Source organism: Otolemur garnettii, unplaced genomic scaffold (genome assembly GCF_000181295.1).
Source record: "Otolemur garnettii isolate 467f Iridium unplaced genomic scaffold, OtoGar3 scaffold00116, whole genome shotgun sequence".
In the NCBI taxonomy this organism is placed as follows: domain Eukaryota; kingdom Metazoa; phylum Chordata; class Mammalia; order Primates; family Galagidae; genus Otolemur; species Otolemur garnettii.
This window is the reverse complement of record NW_003852511.1, coordinates 668,994-687,781: the sequence shown is the minus strand read 5'-3', so window position 1 is coordinate 687,781 and position 18,788 is coordinate 668,994.

The following is an 18,788-nucleotide window of genomic DNA, read 5'->3' as shown; positions in this document are numbered from 1 at the left end:
GTTGTTTGGCGGGTCCGGGCTGGGGATTCGAACCCGCCACCTTAGGTGTACATGGCTTGCGCCTTAGCCGGTTGAGCCACAGGCGCCGAGCCGTCCAGCTTTATTCTTTTGGGTCAGTTTGCTTCAGCTGTTTGGAGTCTTTTGTGGTTCCATGCAAATTTTAGAATTTTTTTTTTCTATTTCTGTGAAGAATGACATTGGAATTTTGATAGGGATTGCATTGAATCTGTAGGTCACTTTGGGGGGTTGTAAAATGATTCTTTATTAAAATAATTTCCTTTGTACTTTTTGACTAGCTGAGCCCACTGCAGCACTGTGGATGTCATCCATGATGTCATGAGGGTGGTAGCCATCAACACTGCTGCCCACAGACTGAGCTATTTCATGGTTCTAGAGAGTTCTTTGGTTAATGATTGGTGCCTCCTCTATATGGCAATGTTGGCAATCTTATCAAAAGTGATATTTCCATTATGTTTAATATCTTTCTATTTCTTTCAGTCTTTGGGTGTTTTCCTGAGGGCTTTGATGATCAGAGCAGAAGCAGAAGGTACTACTTCAATATGGGCCTGTCTGTTCTGAATAGTCATTTTCACTGTAATCCTCAGACCTCTTCCCGTCACTGGTTGCCATAGCAATGTCATCTCTAATCTTTTTTAAAACAGACCCAGGGGGCTGATCTTGGGGGCCAGGGCAGACATGGTACTGACTTCTCCACTGGTGCACCTTAGGTATATGACTTTGATCTCATTGGGATTGCACTTGGGCAGCATGGTGGATGTAGCTGGTGTCAGATGAACCTGGATTCAGGATGACTGAAGAAAACTGTGCCTTGTCCTCCTCTGAACTGAAATATGTAGAACACTTTGAGTAGTATAGACATTTTCACAAAATTAATTCTTCTAATTCAAGAACATGGGATATCTTTTCATTTATTTGTATCATCTTCAATTTCTTTCATTAATGTTTTATAATTTTTCAGTATACAGATCTTTTACTCTTTTACCAAATTTAGTTAAATTTAATCCTAAATATTTTATTTTTTATGCTATTGTAAATGGGATTGCTTTCTTAATATCCCTTTTCAGATCTGTAATTGTTTAGTATGTAAACACTATGGGCTGGGTGCTTGCATCTGTAATCCTACCACTCTGGAAGACCAAGGCAAGAAGAATGGTTGAGGCCAAGAGCTTGAGACCCATCTGAGTAAGAGTGAGACCATGTCTCTACTAAAAATAGAAAAATTAGTGAAGCATGGTGATATACATCTATGGTCCCAGCTACTCAGGAGACTGAGGCAGAAGAATTGCTTGAGCCCAGGAATTTGATGTTATAGTGAGTTATGATGACATCACTGAACTGTAGCTTGGGTACAGGGCAAGACTCTGTTTCAAAAAAAAGGAAGGAAGGAAGGAAAGAAGGAAGGAAGAGAGGGTGGGAGGGAGAGAGGATTACTGATTTTTGTAACTTGATTTTATATCCTGTTACCTTTCTGAATTTATTAGTTCTGATAGTTTTTTGGTGGAGTCTCTAGGATTTTCTATTTGCAGCAGAACAATTTCACATCATTTTTTAAAATCCTCTTTTGATACTTTTTATTTCTCTTGCTTAATTGTTTGGGCTAGGACTTCCAATAACATGTTAAACAGAAGTGGTAAGAGTAAGTATCCCTATCTGGTTCCTGATTATGGAGGAAAGCTTCAGCTTTTCACTTTTGGATATGATGTTAGGTGTGTGTTTATCATGTATGCCTTTTATTGAGGAATGTTTCTTCTATTTTCTGCCTAATTTTCTGGGATTTTTGTGAAAGGATGTTGAATTTTGTCATATACTTTTCCTGTACCTTTTGAGATGATCACATAGTTTTTTGTCCCTCATTCTGTTAATATGACAAATGTCATTTATTGATTTGAGCCAGACTTGCATCCCAGGGATAGATCTCACTTGAAAATGGTAATGATCCTTTTTAATGTACTGTTGAATATGGTTTGCTAGTATTTTATTGAAAAATTTTGTGTCTATGTACATCATTGATATTAGCTTGTAATGTCTTTTACTTGCTTTGGTATCAGGGTATTATTGGACTCATAAAATGAATTTGGACGTATTCCTTCCACTTCAATTTTGTGGAAATGTTTGAGAAGGACTAGTATTAGTTCTCTAAATGTTTGGTAGAATTCAGCTGTGATGCTGTCCAGTCTTGGGCTTTTCTTTGATGGGAGAAGTTTAATTGCTAATTCACCTCCTTATTTGTTATTGATCTGTTTGAAGTTCTAATTTATTCATGATTCAGTCTGGGTAGGTTATATGTTTCTAGGAATTTGTCCATTTCTTTTAAGTATCTAATTTACTGCCATATAATTGTTTATGGTAGTCTCTTATAATCCATTTTATTTCTGTGTTATCAGTTGTAATGTCTCCTCTTTCATTTCTGATTTTATTTATTTGAGTCAAGTCTCTTTTTTCTTTGTTAATCTAGCTAAGAGCTTGCCAATTTATTAAAAAAAACTCTTAGTTTTATTGATTTTTTTTATTGTTTTTCTAGTCTCTATTTATTTCTACTCAGGTCTTTGTTGTTTCCTTCTTTCTGCTAACTTTGGGCTTAGTTTAGTCTTTGTTTTCTAGTTCCTTCAGGTATAAGATTAAGTTTTTTGTCACCTTTCTTCTTTTTTGATGTAGGCATTTATTGCTATATGTCCCTCTTAGAACTGTCTTTGCTGTATTTCATAAGTTTTTGTATGTTTTATTTCCATTTTCATTTATTTCCTATTTTAAAGTGTGCCCTTTAGTTCTTTGATCTTAGTGTTTAATTTTTAAACATTTGTTAATTTTACATGGTTTTTTATCATTGATTTCTAGTTTCATGGTTGTCACAAAAGATACTTGACGTAATTTAGATCCCCTTAAATTCATTAAGACTTGTTTTGTGGCCTGACCTATGATCTCTCCTGGAGAATGTTTCATGTGCACTAGGAAAAAGTGTGTATTCTGTTGTGCAACATACAGTTGAGTCTTGTTTTTTCAACCATTCAGCCACTCTGATTATTGATTGGAAAGTTTAATCCATTTACATTCAAAGTAATTATTGGTAAGTAAAGACTTTCTAGTGCCATTTAAAAAAATTGTTTTCTGGTTCTTTTGTAGCTCTTTTGTTTCTTTCTTCCTTCCTTGAAAACTGACTAAAATAAATAAAATCAGAAATGAAAGAGGCATTACAACTAACAATACAGAAATACGAAGGATTATAAGAGACTACGGTGAACAATTATATGCCAATATAATTTCTATTAATTTCTTCTTTTGTGGTTTGATGATTTTCTATAGTTGCTTTGGGTCTTTTCTTTTTATCTTTTCTGTATCTGTTATAGGCTTTTCCTCTGTAATTACCCTGAGGTTTTCATAAACTATCTTATCTTAGAACTGATTATTTTAAGCTGATAACAACTTAATTTTGATAACATGCACAACCTCTATACTTTTACTTACCTCGTTTTATTTTTTGATGTTGAAATTCACATTGAAAAAAAAATTGTATTTGTGGCTTGGAGCCTGTGGCTCAAGCAGCTAAGGTGCCAGCCACATACATCTGAGCTGGCGGGTTTGAATTCAGCCCAGACCCACCAAACAACAATGATGGCTGCAACCAAAAATTGCTGGGCATTGTGGCAGGTGCCTGTAGTCCCAGCTACTTGGGAGGCAGAGGCAGGAGAATTGCTTGAGCCCAGGAGTTGGAGGTTGCTGTGAGCTGTGATGCCACAGCACTTTATCCAGGGTGACAGCTTAAGGCACTGTCTCAAAAAATTTTTTTTGTATTCATAAGAAATTATTATAGCTTTAGTTGTACTTAATAGTTTTGCCTTTTAACCGTTACACTAGAGATATAATTAGTTTACCATTAGAGTATTAAAGTGCTTTGTATGTGACAAAATACTTACTTTACCAATGAGTTTTATACTTTCACGTGTTTTCACTTTACCGATTAGCATCCTCTTCTTTCAGTTTGAAGAAATTCCTATAGCATTTCTTATAAGGCAGATCTAGTCATAATAAACTCTTTAAGCTTTTGTTCATCTGAAAAAGTCATTATCACCTTTTCAGTTTTGTTTTGTTTTTGAGTGCTATGGCATCATAGCTCACAGCAACTTCAAACTATTGGGCTCAAGTGATCCTCTTGTCTTAGCCTCCCGAGTACTGAGACCATAGGTGCCTACCACAACACCCAGCTGTTTTTAGAGACAGGGTCTTACTCTTGCTCAGGCTAGTCTCCAAGTCCTACATAGGCCTCCCAGAATGCTAGGATTACATGTGTGAGCCACCATGCCTGGCCTGCCCTTTCAGCTTTGAAAGACAGTGTTGCTGGGTATAGTATTCTTGGCTACCAATTTTTTTTTTTCTTTGAGGATTTTAAATGCATCATCTTTTATCCTGTGGCCTACAGAGTTTCTGCTGAAAAGTCCACTGATATTATTAGAGGACTTCCCTTTTACATAGCAATTTGATTTTCTCTTGAAAACTCTTTGACTTTAAGTTTCTTTCTTTTTTTTTCTTTTTTTTTTTTTGAGACAGAGCCTCAAGCTGTCCCCCTGGGTAGAGTGCCATGGCTTCACAGCTCACAGCAGCCTCCAACTCCTGGGCTCAAGCGAGTCTCCTGCCTCAGCCTCCCAAGTAGCTGGGACTACAGGCACCCGCCACAACGCCTGGCCATTTTTTGGTTGTAGCCATCATTGTTGTTTGGCGGGCCCGGGCTGGGGATTCGAACCCGCCACCTTAGGTGTATGTGGCTGGCGCCTTAGCCACTTGAGCCACAGGCACCGAGCCATCTATTAAATTTTTCAATACAGTTATAACATCCTTCAGCTCTATCATTTCTGTTTGGTACTTTTTCTTTGTTGAAATTATTGAAATTGTCAGTTTGTTCTTGCATTGCTTTCCTACCTCAGTGAGTATATTTGTAACCATTATTTTGAATTTCCCATTGGGCAAGTCACATATCCCCTTTCATTCATGTTGGTTTCTGAGATTTATCATATCCTTTTATTTGTAACATATTCCCTTTTCTTCATTTTTCCTTCTTTCTCTGTTAGTCTCTGTCCCTTAGATAAAAGAGCTATCTCTCCCAGTCTTGTCAGACTGCTTTCATGTAGGAAAAGGATCTCATCAATACATCTTGCCAGAGATTTTAAGGTGCTTCTCAAGTAAACAGACTTGCTGTTTCTGTTTTTGATGGCTCCTTTGAGCTTACGATGTGCCACATCCTGTCAGTACTCCCATAATCAGTAAGGTAGGAGCAAGACGCTCTAGATATAACTGGTAAGGGTGTTGGACAAGATTTACAGTTCCTTCATCTTCATCATGAAGTTGAGTATGAGTGTTTATCTCCTACTTCCTCTACACTAAGCCAGGGAAAGCATCTGTGTCAAATGCCTGTATCCACATTCAGGCTGCACCCTCTGATCCTGGGGAGAAAGCTATTGAAAATGGGCCTATTCACGCCTTTGTTATCTGTGGTTTAGGGTCACTCGTGAATACAAGCCCCATTGACTCCTAGAATTGAGTTCTTAAAGAGACAGTTTCTTGGGTGGGAACTATAAGACTGTGACACTCTGCATGTAGACAAACTCCTCCCAGGAAGAATGAGCAGACATGGATTTATCACAGGAGCGAGCTGGAGGAAAGGTTAATGAACTGCTGAGCTCTGGCTCCAGCTCCTGAAGGGCTATTGTTTGTTTGCCCCCTTAGCTTCCTGATGCAAATTTGCTTGAAGTCAGACCAGCAAGTGGCCACTAGAATTCAAGTGACCACAGGAAGTGTGTGCCATAAGCTCTTTCCAGAAAGATAATGGGAGCTTCATGTTCCTGCTCCTTTTCTCTCCTGCTCCAAGTTACCTTGCCACAGGAAGTGTTTATGTGACCAAGACTACCTCTTTGTTCTGTAATTTAGGAGACTCACAGTCTAATCCCTTCTGCTCCTTGAGCTAATTAGAGTCCTTCAGGAGGTAGCTATGAAAGTCGAGGTACTGCGCGTCATGAGCCCCTTCTAGGGAGAAACAAGAGGCTATATTGGGGTCCTCAAACTTTTTAAACAGGGTCCAGTTCACTGTCCTTCAGACTGTTGGAGGGCCGGACTGCCAGCCCTGGGACAAATCGACTGCTAAGCAGGACAGGCAGCGGCGGCAAAAACACCCAGCGGGCCGGATAAATGTCCTAGGCGGGCTGCATGTGGTCCGCGGGCCATAGTTTGAGGACGCCTGGGCTATATGTTTAGAGCGTCTTTTCTGCACTGTTCCTGGGGGGTGAAGCCCCGGGAACTGCTTACGTGACTGATACTTTTTCTACATTCTAGATCAGTGATTTTAAACCTGTGTGCTGTCCTGGTGTGCCATGAGAGGAGCTTAGGTGCACTGCAAAATTTTTTATGATTATTAATTAAATTATTTTTAAAAGATGTTCAAAGCATGGTAAGTACTTTCTTTTTTGGCTCTTTTCTTTCTTTCTTTCTTTCTTTCCTTTTTTTTTGAGTAACATAATTTGAGTGCGCTGCAGAAGTTTAACTATAGGTTCAAGTGTGCTGTGAGATGAAAAGATTGAACAACACTGATCTAGATAGACTCACATATACTTAGTTTCCCCTGATCCCAGAGCTAGGAGATTTAGGATCTTGGCCCTATGGACACAACTTCTCCCAGGAGGGAGGGATTAAGAGGCCAGGAGTTATTGCTGGGGTGAGCCCGGGGGAAAGCTGTAGAAGTACCAATTAGCTTCTCAGGCTGCCACAGGGCTAATACTTTTCTGCCCTTTTATCTCCCCAGTGTAAGTTATTTACTTAGCAGGCAGTCTACCAAGGAGCCACTGGAAGAGTGTCTTCCTTCCAGGGAGAAATAGGGGGCTACATCTGTAAGCCCCTCTGGGCGCTGCTTCTAGGGGATGAAGCCCCTGAAGTGTTCGTGTACCAGTTATGACGGGGCTGCTCTTTTCTTCTGGTCTGCAGAGACTCCCATGTGTCTAATTCCCTCTGTTCTTACAGGTGGTGGATTAATAGCCAAATCATGGGGAAGTTTAGAGTTGGGGTGATATATGTGAGCCCTAAACCCTCCTCTCCACATGGATGAGCTGGGTGTTTGGGATTCCTTTTCCAATGTTATGGCACAGTGCCCAAGGATGGATCTATGCTTGAATGTGCCTCCGCTTTTCCTGTTTGATATACGTTTTCTCAGTTCCCCTGGGTCCTTCAGCTGGTCTCTGACTTTCTCCAAGAGGGAATTAATCCAGGACTATATGTTTATTTGGTGTGTCCAAGGGTGGTGGGAGAGTCAGGAGCTTCCTGTTCTTCCATATCACTGACATGACTCCTCCCATTCTTTCTCCAACCTATTACAAACAAGTGTGTACGCACCCACTTCTTCAAAACTCCTCACTTGGGGTCCCTAATACCTCCACTTTGGTAAAGTCAGTGGCCATGTCTCAGTCCTTACTTATTCCCCCTAACAGCAGCATTAGGTCACAGTAGGTCACTTTCTCCTCCATGAATTACTCACTGCTTTTCTTAGCATCCAGGACACTACTTTCTCCTGATTCTTCCCCCCATTTTCTAAGTTGCTCTGTCTCAGTTTCTTTTCCAGATTCCTCCTCATCTCTCTGACATTTAAATATTAAGAGTCCCTGAGAATTAAGAATTTATAATGAACAGAAATTTATTTGGCTCATAGTTCTGGAGGATAGGAAGTCCAGGATCAAAGTGTGGGCATCTTGGAGGACCTTCTTGCTCTGTCATCCCATGGCAGAGACAGAAGGGCAAGAGCAGGCAAGAGAGGGGGTCTTTATGTATCCACATGGAGAGAGAGAGAGAGACCTCTCCCACAGGCAGCACCTACTGAGCTTTTTTTCCAGCCTGCCATTGTCTTTGGCTGTTTTTGTTCTACAACAGAGTTTTGGCCCAAAGAGTTAGCATGGCCCCTGGAGCCTACACTGTTTATCATCTGGGCCTTTCTGTAAAACGTTGGCTGACCCCTGGCATATACTACAGTGCTGATTACTCCCTAAAGCACCTCTGCCCCACATACTCACAAATCATCATATTTTGAGTACAACACCGGTGATTTCAATTAGAGCTTCCGGGTCAACAGCATAATGTCAGAGGACTGAATCATGGTCTCTATACAGCCACAGCAAAATCCGTAAAATCAATAAAGGTGCAAATAAAATCATAAATTACCTAGTCTCTAGTAGGAGAGGGGGAACAGCTCAAACTTGAATAAATGAGATATAAATTCCAGATTCCAACAGAATATCTGTTCTTGCAAGGCTGTAGATACCAACAGGGGAAGTGTGGCTTAAACAATTTCATGTAGAAGGAACAAGGAGAGCAAAGGATTGTAACTAGACAATCCTTTTGTAATAGGATTCAAGTTCATCTTGTGAAACATAGAAGACAACTTACAGAACCTCTCTGTAAGCTGATCACCCAATGGGCTGTAACAAACTGATCAATACATGAGGGTGGTCAACATGAGGAACTGGACCTACTGTACTGACATGTGCATGTGATGCATGTCTCCTCTATGAAGAACAGGTCAATTTAAGGAGATGGTCAGTGTAGGGAGGTGGCCAACTGTGGAGGGTCTACTCTACATATGTAATTTAATCTTTGAATACCCTCCAAGTCCCTTACAAATTTCCTTATATACAACTCCTAAAATCTTCGGAATCTCCGAAGTGGTAATTTTTTTTGGATGCTGTCAGCCCCTAGGTGGCTTCGGGATGGGGGCTGGTCATTGAAAAAACCAAGGCATGATTAGAAGGCTGGGACTTTCAATCCCACCCCCATCTCTAGGGAGGGGCGAGGGGCTGAAAGTTAAGTTGATGGCCAGCGGCCAGTGGCTTAACCAATCATGCCTACATAATGAAGCCTCCATAAAAACCACAAAAAGACAGAATTCAAAGAGCTTCAGGGGAGCTGAACACACGGGAGTCCCTGAAGGGCGGCATGCCAGGCGTGAAAGCTCCATCCTTCCCCTGTTATCTTGCACTATGCACCTCTTCATCAGTACCCTTTGTAATATCCTTTAGAATAAGCTGGTAAACATGCTTCCCTGAGTTATGTAAGCCATCCTAACAAATTCCAAACCAAAAGAAGAGGTCACGAAAACCATAACTTAAAGGCCAGGGGCGGAGGCTTACACCTGTAATCCTGGCACTCCAGGAGGCCAAAGGTGGGTGGATTGCCTGAACTCATGAATTTGAGAATTTGAGACCAACCTGAGCAAAAGCGAGACCCCATCTCAACTGAAAATAGAAAAAACTGAGGCAAGAGGATGGCTGAAGCCCAAGGGTTGAAGGTTGCTGTGAGCTGTGATGCCACAGCACTCTACCCAGGGCAATAGCTTGAGGCTCTGTCTCAGAAAAGAAAAAAAAAGAAAGAAAATCATATCTTAAAGCCAGTTGATTGGTCAGATGTTCCAGAGATCTGGACATGCCACTAGTGTCTAAAGGAGGAGGAGGGGGTACAGTCATGTGGGATTCAGCCCTCAACTTATGAAATCTGAGGCTATCTCCAAGAATATAGGATCAGAATTAAATTAAATTAGAGGACACCCAGCATTGGTTACTTGGTGTGCAGGGGGAAAACCCTCACACATTTATTCTCATAAGTCTTTTATATTGATTGTTGTTGTAGGAAAAATGCATTTGAAGTTGTTTTTTTCCCACACATCACTCCTTCAAGAAAATATCCAATACTCTGTGAAGAGGTGATCAATCATAGCACCAGATACCTGAAAGAGGCCTGAAAGTGACTGGGACTGGAGGCACCAACCTAAGAAAAGCCTTTCTTCTTTCTTCTGAGACAGAATCAGATGAATAGTCAAGGAACTGTACCCCTCAGAGACACTACAGTGGAAGGAAAGAGGGAAGATAAATTATGGATCCTGAGCAATAAGATGCATGAACCACTTCCACTCCCTAAGACAATCACAGAGTTGTTTATTTATTTATTTATTTATTGTTTGAGACAGAGTCTCACTTTGTCGCCCTCAGTAGAGTGCTGTGGTGTTATAGCTCACAGCAACCTCAAACTCTTGGGCTTAAGCAATTCCCTTGCTTTAGCTTCCAAAGTAGCTGGGACTACAGGCGCCCGCCACAACACCTGGCTATTTTTAGAGATGAGGTCTTGCTCTGGGTCAGGCTGTTCTTGAACCTGTAAGCTCAGGCAATTCACCCGCTTCGGCCTCCCAGAGTGCTAGGATTAGAGATGTGAGCCACTGCACCTGGCCCACAAATTCATTTATTTGAGTTTATTATGTACTTTCATATTCTGGCTGAAATGGACATTCATAATGTCTACAGAATGCTTAGGAATAGCAAAATCAAACCAACTCCATACAAAGCAACTAGAAGAAAAATACAAAAGATATGAATCATACGTTAAGCTGATGAAAATTCTTCCCCCAAAAGCAACCAAGAAGTAAAACAGTGTAACACAAAATTCTACACAGAATTATATATTCTCAAGCTAGCCTGTAAAAATAATTTTGAAATATCACTTAGAATCATAAATTCAAAACTGAGAAGAGCTATGGACCTCATCCCCACCTCACAAAACAGGGAGAAAATACAGCAAGAGTTGATAAGACTCAGTAAAGTAATTGAACAGAAAAGCATAAGCAAGTGAAAGATAAACTACAAGGGGCACAAGGAAGAAGAAATTCGAATAAAAATCTAATAAGAAACATTGGAAAAACTCAGTGAATCAACCAAGAGGTTGCAACTGAGATGAAGACGTTTAAAAATAGATCATACAGAATGCAACAGGAACGGAAAGCATGCACTCACACAGAATACAACATACATACAACTGGAATCTCTGAAGAAGAGAAATGAAACAATGGAGCAGAACTAGTGTTTAAATTCTAAAACACTTTCCAGAAATGAGAAAAAGCAAATATAAACGTTGAAAGGGCTCACCATATTCAGGGTGAAAATGACCTGTTCTGATCAAGTCTGAAACATATTTTAGAAATATCACTATACTTTAAAGGTAAATGAAAAATCCTTAGAGCCTTCAGGCATAAAGGCTTATGAGGGCAAAAAATTAGACTAGTACCAGAGCAACATACGAAGCTTTCAAAGAGCGTCAAATATATATATATATAAATAAAAAACTTCCTACCAGAACCAATCCAACTTTCTTCAAGGAAAAACAGCAAAATCTAGCACTCAACAACAAAATATTAACCAAGTTCAACATCTAATTAAAACTTAGTAAACATGTACAGAAGCAGAGAAATGTGACCCATAAGCAAAGAAAAAATGATCTATTTGCAAAAGATCCAGAAATTGGTGTGGAATTAACAGACAAATCCTTTAAAACATCTTTTATCGGCTCGGCGCCTGTGGCTCAAGCGGCTAAGGCGCCAGCCACATACACCTAAGGTGGCGGGTTCGAATCCCCAGCCCGGGCCCGCCAAACAACAATGACGGCTGCAACCAAAAAATACCCGGGCATTGTGGCGGGCGCCTGTAGTCCCAGCTACTTGGGAGGCGGAGGCAGGAGACTCGCTTGAGCCCAGGAGTTGGAGGTTGCTGTGAGCGTGATGCCATGGCACTCTACCCAGGGGGATAGCTTGAGGCTCCGTCTCAAAAAACAAAACAAAACAAAACATCTTTTATCAATATACTCAAGGATGTAAAGAAAATGTGGGCAAAGTGAGGTGAGAAATGGAAGATATTAAAGGGAAATGGAAATTCCACAGCTGAAAAAGACAATATCTTAAATGAAAAAATTCATTGGATTGGATTAGCAGCAGATTAGACACCGCAGAGGAAAGCTCTCGAACCTGAAGAAATAATAATAGAGATGCTTTCAAATGGTAGCATTAAAAAAAAAGACTAGATAAAAACAAACAAACAAAAAACTGCACTGCAGTGATCTGTGGGATGATATGGAGCTGTCTAATAGACGTGTATTGGAGGTTTAACTGTGAATCATGATTCCCTAGCACTGTCAGCTGAGAGGGCCTAGAAGTAATGACCGACCAGTTGAACATTTCACATCCAGACTTCCCAGATATCTTTGCCTAAAAGGCTTCTTGAAGGGAAAAAATAACTAATCCCAGGTTTGGGGCATAGAAGGTACAAGATAAGCCTAGAACTTCTTGTTGTGCCAGAAGGAAACAAAGTTCTCAAACAGCAAAAAAAAAAAGGTATGTATGTATGTATGTATGTATCCCTCTCTCTCTCTCTCTCACACACACACACACACATACATACATGTTTTAAGAAAGGAAAAAACGATTAAAATTATAACATTCAAAGTCACATTTGACTTCTACAATTATAAGAGGTTCTCAAACGTGACTTGTATTCATCTTTTGTTATTAGTATACATTATTACAATTTTAAATATATATTTCATACATATTTTTAAAGAGCTAGAAAAGAGGATTCCAAGTGTTTTCAAAGTAGAGAAATGATAAATGTTTGAGGTGGTAAGTTTGATAATTACTCCGATTGTATTATACATTGTGCATATAAATCAAAGTATCACACTGTATTCTATAAATCTGTGCTATTATTGTGTTAATTAAAAATAATAAAAATAGATAATTATTTTTTAAAAAGAGACATGACAACTAAATACAACGTGTGACCCTGAAATGGATCCTGTGATGGATGGAGGGGAGAAAAATATAGTTGGTTTTCCATCATCAGCAGGTTTCATATCCTTGGATTGAAATATTCTGGAAAAAAAGAAAAAGTAATAAAACTAAAATATAAATAATAGAAAAATTTGAAATAACTACTATATATAATATTTACATGGCATTTACATTATAATAGGTATTACAGTAATACCTATTAATCTTGAGATGATTTAAAGTAGACAGAAGGATGGACATACGTTATTTACAAATACTTTTATAGCAGGGACTTGAGGATCTGTGGACTTCAGTTTCTGCAGAGGTCCTGGAACCAATCCCTGCGGATATCAAAGGATGACTATACTGTAAAGACATCTTAGAGACAAACGACAAAACTGGAATAAGGACTTCTGATTTGATAAAAGTATTGTATCAATATTAAATTTCCTGATTTTAATAACTGCACTGTGGCTACACATATAAAAGAATGTCCTTGAACATAGACATTGAAGTATTTAGAGGTAAAGTGGCATGATATATGCAACCTACTCTCAAATGGATCTGAAAAAATAATAATATATAGATAAGATGTAGATATGCAGAGGGAATGATAAAACAAGTTTAAATTAGTGAACTTAGGTAAAGAACTTCTTTTTTATTCTTATAAATTTTCTGGAACTTTGTACTTATTTCAAAATATAAAGTTAAAAAATAGCCTCTTCGTGACTGAAAACAGAAATTCTAACTTGCCACTTTTTATGATCATCAAATTCTTCTCAAGAATGTTGAGGTTGATGACCATCATCACCCGACCTTAATTTTTTTTTTTTTTGAGAGAGCCTCAAGCTATCCCCCTGGGTAGAGTGCCATGGCATCACAGCTCACAGCAACCTCCAAGTCCTGGGCTCAAGCAAGTCTCCTGCCTCAGTTTCCCAAGTAGCTGGGACTACAGGCGCCCGCCACAACGCCCGGCCATTTTTTTTGGTTGCAGCCATCATTGTTGTTTGACAGGCCCGGGCTGGAGATTCAAACCCACCACCTTAGGTGTATGTGGCTGGCGCCTTAGCTGCTTTAGCCACAGGCGCCGAGCCCACCCGACCTTAGTTTTTCTTGATACAAAAGAATTTCAGATTCTTGGGATTCTGGTTGGTGAATCCTGGAACAATGCATTTCTTTTTTCTAGAGTCTATACAAAATTTTCTTTCTTTTTTTGAGATAGGGCTCTTGCTCTGTTATCCAGGCAGAGTACAGTGGCATTATCATAACTCAATGCAGCCTCCAACTCCCAGGCTCAAGTAATCCTTCTGCCTCAGCCTCCTGAGAGGTAGTAGGTATGCTAGCATGTCTGGGTAATTTTTTTTTCTATTTTTTGTGGAGATGGGGTCTTGTTCTTTCTAAGGCTGGTCTCAAACTCTTGCGGGTCAAGCAATCTTCATGACTTGGCCTCCCAGAATGCTAGGATATTAGGCCCAAGCCACTGTTCCTGGCCTCTATTTCAAATCTTATGGTTTAAATTGAGTGAGGCAAATTTCTGGACTAATTTTAAATTGAATCCATCTAACTCCATTTGAATGCTAAGAAGCTGTATGCCATATGGTACAATATGATTTTAGATAGCTGTATACCATTCTCTGATACTGTAAGTTTTTTCCAATGTTTTGCTCACCATAGGTCTTTAATAAGGAAATAAAAATGGGGCATTTGAGGAAGTTTATGTGACCATTTCAAAATGCCCTTCTTTCCTAAGTCTTTCATTGTGGTCCCTGTTACTAGATGTAACTTTTTTTTGATCCCTAGTATTAATTTGCCTTTATCTTTCTCATGGAATTTACCATATCCTGCCATGGTATCCTTCCATCTGATTGTAAATCAGATCCCTCCATTTAAATCTGTACGTGCCACTTGTCATCTTGGAAACTATGGAAATTCTATGTACTTCAATCTCCTGAAAAGTAAACCAGAGCGCAGATTTTCTGTGAGGGTTAAATTAGGTGACACATGTAAAGAAATTAGAGCAATGACTGACTGTATACTACATACTGCAAAATTAAAAGATAATTATCCGAAAAAGGAAAAGAAAATCAACCACCTAAAAATAACAAATTTTGAACTAAAGTCTCAAGTTGATGGCATAGCCATATAGAGTACAGAATTACATGACTTTACAACACAGAATGTGGACTGTTCATCTCTAATGGGATACATTATATAGACAAAAAGAAGGCAATAAGATCTTAAATTGCATTTAGTAGTCTTATTGGTAGAAGTAACATTGATATTGTTATTGACAAACTATCATAGGCATTTTATAGGACATAGCAGATAAGAAATTATGTTATGGGAAACAAGATTTTAGTATGAATTGAGCATCCTTAATCCCAAAATCCAAAATCTGAAATGCTCACCAATCCAAAACTTTTTCAGGCCAACATGATGATTCAAGAGGAAGATTCCACACCTCACCACATGTGATGGGTTAGGGTTAGGGTTACAGTCATACTTCATGTCATGTACAAAATTATTAAAAAATATTGTATGAAATTATCTCCACAGGTTTGGTTTTATTGTTTTTGTTTTTGTTTTTGAGACAGTCTCACTTTGTTGCCCTCAGTAGAGTGCTATGGTATTACAGCTCACAGCAACCTCAAACTCTTGAGCTCAAGTGATTCTCTTGCCTCAGCCTCCCAAGTAGCTGGGACATAGGTACCCATAACACCCAGCTATTTTTTAAAAACTAGGTCTTGTTCTTGCTCAGGCTGGTCTTGAACCCATGAGCTCAGGCAATCTACCAGCCTTGGCCTCCCAGAGTGCTGGGATTACAGGCATGAGCCACTGTGCCTGGCCTTCACAGTTTGTGTTTAAAGCATGTAGGAAAAATAAATGAAATCTGTGTTTAGGTTTAGTTCCCATCCCCAAAATATGCAAATATTCCAAAATCTGAAGAAAATCTGAAATTTTCAAATTTCAGTGTTTCAACCTTTCCAGCCTAAAGCATTTTGGTTAAGGGATACTCCACTTGTATAGGAGAAAAAAGATAAAAATATAAAATCAAAGAAATTGAGTTAGAATCCTGTAATCTTGAATTTCAACTGGAAATATCCAAGGATATTTCTAGGATAGAAGATTTTTTTCTTTTGAAAAAGTTACCTATTTCCTAGTTCTATTAGAAAGATCAGTAAGTAATGACAACCCAATGGGCAAGGAGCACTCCTAATTATGTTTCTAACTACCATTTCCTACTTAAAGGAACCAGGGATATTTGGAGTAGTGAGTATTCTGTGTCAGGGGCAGGAAAAGAACAAGATGAGTCTGGGCCATCTTGTACCAGAAAGCATGAAAATTATTAAAGATTAATTGAACATATCTAAAATACTTAGAAACCAACTTGAATAATTTCTCACTGGCCAAATTGGGACAATATAAGCATCAAAAAGAATAATTAAAGCCCTTCAAATATATGAAAATCATGCTTTCACAGTAATTAAAAAAAATCTCATTAGAACTTTCTAGGACACCAATTTGTTATTTTTAAAATTGATAAAAAGAAATAGGCTCAGCGCCTATAGCTCAGCCGGCTAAGGCGCCAGCCACGTACACCTAAGGTGGCGGGTTCGAATCCCCAGCCCGGACCCGCCAAACAACAATGACGGCTGCAACCAAAAAATAGCCGGGCGTTGTGGCGGGCGCCTCTGGTCCCAGCTACTTGGGAGGCGGAGGCAGGAGACTCGCTTGAGCCCAGGAGTTGGAGGTTGCTGTGAGCGTGATGCCATGGCACTCTACCCAGGGGGACAGCTTGAGGCTCCGTCTCAAAATAAATAAATAAATAAATAAATAAATATTTTAGCCAATAAAAAAGGCACAGTTGCAGGGAGGGTGGGGAACAAGAGCATAAATACTGTATAAATGTTGATCTTTTTTTTTTTTTTTTTTGAGACAGAGCCTCAAGCTGTCACCCTGGGTAGAGTGCCGTGGTATCACAACTCACAGCAATCTCCAACTCCTGGGCTCAAGCGAGTCTCCTGCCTCAGCCTCCCAAGTAGCTGGGACCACAGGCACCCGTCATAATGCCTGGCTATTTTTTGGTTGCAGCCATCATTGTTGTTTGGCGGGCCCGGGCTGGATTTGAACCTGCTACCTTAGGTGTATGTGTGGCTGGCGCCTTAGCCACTTGAGCCACAGGCGCCGAGCCATGTTGATCGTTTTTGAAGTTGATAATTGTTGAACGTGGGGTTGAAGTTAATTATATTATTATCTCTACTTTTGTGTATGTTTATATTATCCCATAAAAATGTTCAACATTGCTAAGAAATAAAATTCATAGTATAATTACATTAATACATAATATATATTGTATCCCATATTTATGAGCAATAAAAATTTCACTGTAGGGTGGTGTCCGTGGCTCAGTGAGTAGGGCTGTGGCCTCATATACCGAGGGTGGCGGGTTCAAACCCAGCCCCAGCCAAACTAACAAAAAAATAGCCGGGCATTGTGGTGGGCGCCTGTAGTCCCAGCTACACAGGAGGCTGAGGCAAGGGAATTGCCTAAGCCCAGGAGTTGGAGGTTGCTGTGAATTGTGTGATGCCATGGCACTCCACCGAGGGTGATAAAGCAAGACTCTGGCTCTACCAAAAAAAAAAAAAAAAAAAAATTGCACCATAATGAGTGATCACTGTAAATTTTTATGTTATTTCTGAGATGACCAATTTTTTCTTTTTTTATTTTGCAGTTTTCGGCCGGGGCTGGGTTTGAACTCGCCACCTCCGGCATATGGGGCCTGCGGCCTACTCCTTTGAGCCACAGGCACCACCCTGAGATGATCAATTTTTAACTGGATTGGTGGGTAATTTCAAAATCATAAACTAATAAAAGTAGGTGATTTATAAGTTTTTCCCCATATATAGAAATTCTATTTAATTATTTTCATAAGGAAACAACCTTAACAGAAAGTACATCTGTCTCCATGTACGTGGGGAAGCTCATAGCTTATGTGTGAACCTGGCAGAACGCCCCTGCACAGAGACAAGCAGGTGCTGTTTCCAATGACACCTATTTGTGTGTGTCCCATTACTATAGTTAGAAAATGGCTCAGATTTTTAGTCACTCTTCCCAGAACTCGAAGATTGCCTTCCTGTTTATCTTGGTGGAATGCCTATGTTACACTTGTGATTTTTCTGTTCTCTGTAACCTATTAAAACAAGATTGTCACAGATGGGGAAACAAGAGGTCATTAGTTAACAATCAGATGTTTGATTTCCTGAGCAGAAAAGATGTTCTGTTTTGAATGTTTTAACATTTTTAAAGAATAGGGCTAATCCCCTGGAAGGTAGCTTCTGTTCACTGGTTTTCTCGAGTCCACGTAGTCATCTCCAAGTGCATTTCCTCATTCAATTCTGCCCTCGCATTTTATCTCAGTTTTGCCTCTATCTTTTATTGATAGTTCTCAGTTCATAGTGGCTACTTCTTTATAGTTTAAGTAAACACTGCCGGAAGAGCAAAGGGAAGCCAAACATGTGGCCTGTTAGCTTGGGTCTAGATCGGTATAACACAGAGATGATAGAATTGTTACTTTAATTCAGTCTCTAATTTCTAGAATAGTTCAATAGTTTGGGACATTTTGTAATAATTAAAACATTTTGTAATAATTCCTGGCTTTAAGAGACACAGGCCTTGTTCACTCGAGTATTAGGTAGCCCACCTAGTGCTACTAACCATATAATCTTAAGAATTGGGAGGGTCACTCACTGTCTTACTCTGTATTTGTTTCTCCTGTAAAATTGGCATAATACAAGTACTCATTTTATAGCATAACTGCATGAAGATTAGTTCATATTTGTAAAATGCAAACAGAGATTGGCACATATGTATTTATAAAATAAATTCCTGCATGACATTATGAATCTTCTCTGTAACATGTGAGTTAGTGGCAACTGCTATAATGCTGATAGAGTTCCAGAATCTTGTTGGTGAACCTACCATTTGCTGTTGCATTGCCAGCAAATGGTATGCTGAAACTTCATTAATCTAGAATTAGTTTAAAAATTATTAAGTCTGGGCTCGGCGCGTATAGCTCAACCGGCTAAGGCGCCAGCCACGTACACCTAAGGTGGCGGGTTCAAATCCCCAGCCCGGACCCGCCAAACAACAATGACGGCTG